This window comes from Cicer arietinum, chromosome 1 (assembly GCF_000331145.2).
Source record: "Cicer arietinum cultivar CDC Frontier isolate Library 1 chromosome 1, Cicar.CDCFrontier_v2.0, whole genome shotgun sequence".
NCBI lineage: Eukaryota > Viridiplantae > Streptophyta > Magnoliopsida > Fabales > Fabaceae > Cicer > Cicer arietinum.
The window spans coordinates 43,474,842-43,479,473 of record NC_021160.2 but is presented as its reverse complement, the minus strand read 5'-3'; the positions used below and the strand labels follow the sequence as shown (position 1 = coordinate 43,479,473).

General features: G+C 34.0%; 1 pseudogene; it reads right to left on the bottom strand.

Moving 5' to 3' along the window:
- Positions 1–368: 368 nt before the first annotated feature.
- LOC101491561 (chitinase 2-like) lies at positions 369–908 on the bottom strand (annotated as a pseudogene).
- Between the last annotated feature and the right edge of the window lie 3,724 nt (positions 909–4,632).

The window sequence follows — 4,632 nt, the reverse complement described above, 5'->3', positions numbered from 1 at the left end:
ATTCATTCATTTGCACGAATCGCATTTCATTTGTCACCATTTTCAAATAGATTTTTTTTACAATTAAAATATTTATAAGCTTGTTATAAAACGCAGACAGAGTTTAGAGGAAATTATTCGAATATAATATCTTATTTTACACTTTTAAGTATAACATATGTTCTTACATATATACTCTCTTTCTAAAGTTAAACTAATATATTTCTATGACATTTTAAATTTCTGAACCCGCAAACCCTGCCCTAACATAAAAAAAAAAAAAATATATATATATATATATATATATATATATATATATATTATTTCTCTTTATAATTGAAGTATAATTATAATTTAGTTGTTGAATTTGATTTGTTAATTTCATTGGTTTATGCACTATATATATATAGATATATATCCTCCTTGAGTCTCTTTATAACATCCCCCACACCAGAAGAGAAATCTCCACCATCGGATGTGATGTACTCATAGTTGATATCAATGCTATCTATTATGTTAAAGCTCCAAGGATCCTTGACTTCGTTGTATTGCTGGATGATCTTTTTGAGTGAGTTTACAACATTGTCAGGCCATTCTACTTTTGAAGCAGGATTGAATGGATGTTTATCACCACGACCACCGATGCTTATTACAACCTTCACATTTTTATGATTTTGCTTGAGTTCCTTCACTTTTTCAGGACTGAAGAAATGAACGTTCCAATTGGGGTTGAAAACTCATGTGCCTTTTCCACTATCATCGTAAGTCTATATGGCAAAGCCTAAAATTAAGTGGAATTGGTGGATCTTGGAGTTGATGATATCAGTTGGGAAATTATGTAAAGTGTCTGGATATGGCTTCACGCCAATGTATTCTCGAAAAATTATTGGCTTCACCTCACTGTAAATGATTTGAATAGAACCGAACATTGTGATAAAAATTTGAATTTGGATGGATCTCTTTTGTTGGTTTAGATATTTGTGGTACTGTTGGGTGAAATAAGTTATAGCGTTTCAGCAAGTGTACTGAATCGTTGCAAGTAATAATAATACGGTAGTACCGAGTATCGAACTCAAGAATTGCGTTTTACTATCAAATTAAAATTAATTACTAAAATTGAACAAAAAGTTTCCAAGTTGATTGAAATAATATATAAAATTAATAACAGTAATAAAATTGATCATTTATAATAAGCAAAATGTGAGGGATGAGTTTCACTTCGAATCCATCTTTGGTGTCTAATTTGATCCTAGTTATTGAATTCCTTTATTGAATTATTATCGAATTCTCTTTATTATACTGGCCCTAATGTCTTAGTGACAAAACCTTTAATTCCAAAGTAACCCCTAATTCCTTAGTGGATTTAAGATTAGAATTAAGTATTACCGTACATGAATTTTCATGTTAAACTATTGCCTCTGCAACTAATTTAATTGGTTTCATGACCTGAATCTATCCGTAGACTACGAATTCATGAATTTCTTATCTCAAGCATTCGTAAAGTCCACTTCTGTTTCAAAATACAAATCGTTGAACATTTGAATGTTGATCAAGCAATAAAAAGCATTAAGCACAAACATGAGAAAAATAATTCAATAAACTCATTCATCTAAATAGAAATCAAATTTGAAAAATAAGGGTTTCATCTTGTTACACTCATCCCTAACAAATAGGATTTAGTTACTCATGACAGAGATAGAAAAGATTGAGATTTGAGAAGAATTACAAGAAAGGTCCATGAATGATTCTTGATAAAATTGCTCCAATGGTGTTAGAAACAGCCGTCTTTGAGTTTCTATGCTAAGGCACAAGTCTCTCAACTTCCCAATAGTCAAAAAGATGCCTAAAAAGTGAAAGTTTGCGTTTTTAATTAATGTTGTCGCGTCCATGCGCCCCAGGCGCACGCTGGCAGTGCTGAATGGCAAGAGATGCGCCTCAGGCGCGGCTGTTGCGCTTCAGGCGCACAACATCTGCTATCTGACCTATACTGCATTTTTCTCCTTTTTTGAGTCTGAATTTGGTTCCGGTGTTTTCATAAAGGTTGTAGCTATGGAACGTAGCGTTCATTTGCACTTGGTTTTACACCATTTGGACATCTACAACTCTAGATATGATTGAAATACTTCACATAGGTCACATTGATTTCTCACCAAAATTCAGCACTGCACTAAAACAAAACGTAATTTAAAATTACAAAAAAATCCCTACTTAATCAATGAAATGAAAACACAAACATTTTATTACCTTAAAGAACAAAAATAAACAAAATATATCAAATAACTCCTTAATTTAACCAATAATTAAAGATATATAAGACTAAAACAATGAAAAATATGCATATGATGAAGATTTATCACATCCCAAACTTAATCTATTGATTGTCCCCAAGCAACAATTAATTTCTCAAACTCAAACTTAGTACAGTTAAAACTTTTGGAGGACTTTCAGGTTGCAATGAGACTTAGGTAAGAGTAGGACATTTTGAAATAGTAGGCTTTACTACTTGGAGTTAGGCATACATTTTCAAATTATTCTACCATGTTTTATTTGTGTTCACCTTTTCATTGTGGAGATTCTCAAACATTGACAAAAGAACCAAGAAGATATTATTTATCAAAGTACACAAACTAATTTTTTTTTTTTTTTGTGAGAGTCACCACCCCAAACTTAAAAGGTTGCTATCCCATGAGCAACCCCAAACTTAGCACTTTATCAAGACAAGAATTTTTTTTTTACCCAACTCCACATAAGGTGATTTAATTAAAGTTAGGTCTTTGGCTTATAATGTGGCTAGTGACCTAAATAAAAGGGAAAGGCTCAAATGGGCTAGCAAAGGGTAAAACTTGTATAGGGTAATTAGAAAGGCACAAACAACCAAACAAACTTGCTTCAGTATATGCATAAATTACAAGTGATGCAAGTCAGAAGTAGTGTAACTTCTAAAGGGATAACACATGTCTGGATAATCACACAACAAATGATTAAAGTGTTTAGGCCCAAAAGCTCACAACTAGGATAATAAGAGAGAGTATGAACAATTAAAATAATGTCAAACATGCCACTGAAAAGTTAAAATTGTATTTTTGAAAAATTGATGGCATATTAGCCTTCTACAATCACTTAGTAATAAAAAATGTATGCATTAGGAAGACTTGTCGACTTGAGCAATAACATAATCTAAGAAATAGAATTTAACTTTCGAAATCCCATACAGAGAACTTAAGATCAAATGCAAGTTATTACAACTTCTTCATCATAGTGCACATTTAGTGAAAGGAAAAAATAAGGAAAATAATAATAATAAAATAAAATAAAATTCGACAATTGAAATAAGAAAAAGAAAAAAAAAACAAAGAAAGAACAAAAAAGGAAAGAAAACTTCTCTCAGTTTAGTAATTCAAGGGGCCTTGTTTAGGTCCTCCACTCCTATACCACTATGGTCGCCAGTATATTGGTGAGGTGAAAATAAATCAGCATAAAACATGCCTCCTAGTGTCTGTTGAGAAGAAGCGAAGGCTCGATACAGATTGGTCATCCCCAGTTCTATTCTGGTTTGTCCATCTCGCTGATCGATCATTAATTATTCCATCATAGTTTCTAGTCTGCCACATCTTTCCTCGGTGGAGAGCTCTGATGGATGTGGAGGGTGGTGATGTGGTTCTTGTGGTTCAGTATTTTCCTCTGCCGTCATCGCTGCTTGTGGGGCACCAGGATAGTATGCCAAAATCATAAAGTGTTTTTCTATCCACTTAGCAGTGATTGGAGTAGCAGGTTTCACCATTTATTCACCCTGTTTAGGTGATACTCTCACCTGCTCACATAGTTTGCTTATCAGGGAAGCGTGATGGAAGTAGCTTGTCGAAGGATCAAGAATTGTTGTCCCCCAAAGATCATGAGCTAGTAACATGCCCACATTAATTATGTCGCCTTTTATGATAGAAGTTAGTATACACGCTCTCTGAAATGTTATATCTGACACATTCGAACATGGTAGTAGCGTATGATGAACAAAGGTACTCCATGCTTTTGCAATTGGGGTGAGATCCAATGAGCGCAGTTTCCTAACTAAGCCATCTCTATTTCGTATCCAATATGTGCCTGGTCTGCATAAAATGCGTAGGATCTCCTGAGTGTCTACTTTTATTATGTGGTCTTCCATAGCTTGAAAACGGCAATCCTTATAGTTTGCTAGACCAAAAAATTCATTGATGACTTGAGGCGCGAAGGGCATCCTTTTTCCCCTCACATAACTCACAAATTGATCATGTGGAAATGGTTTGTCAGACTTCAGATCAGAGGCATTGGAGAAGAATTTCACTGCTAATGATTTTCTCGCTGTGGTGACGAATGTGGTCAGCTTCTCCCATCCTCTAACAGCAATCATCGCCTGGATTTCAACAAATTCACCTGGCTTCCAACTTAAAATTTTTATCACTCACAAACTTCTTGACTGTAGGGAGTTTGGCATGAAACTCTTGCGTTTCCATGGTCTTGAATAAAAATGTATTGTATGGTTGGGAGGAAGATGTATTTGCGATCTTAGTTCATTTTGCTTTTTGTTGGGTTGCCATTAGGTCCTGCAAAACAATTATTCACATCCATAGTTCAAAATATTACAGGTTAGTGGTAATTAGTTTAAGCATGTGTCCCGTT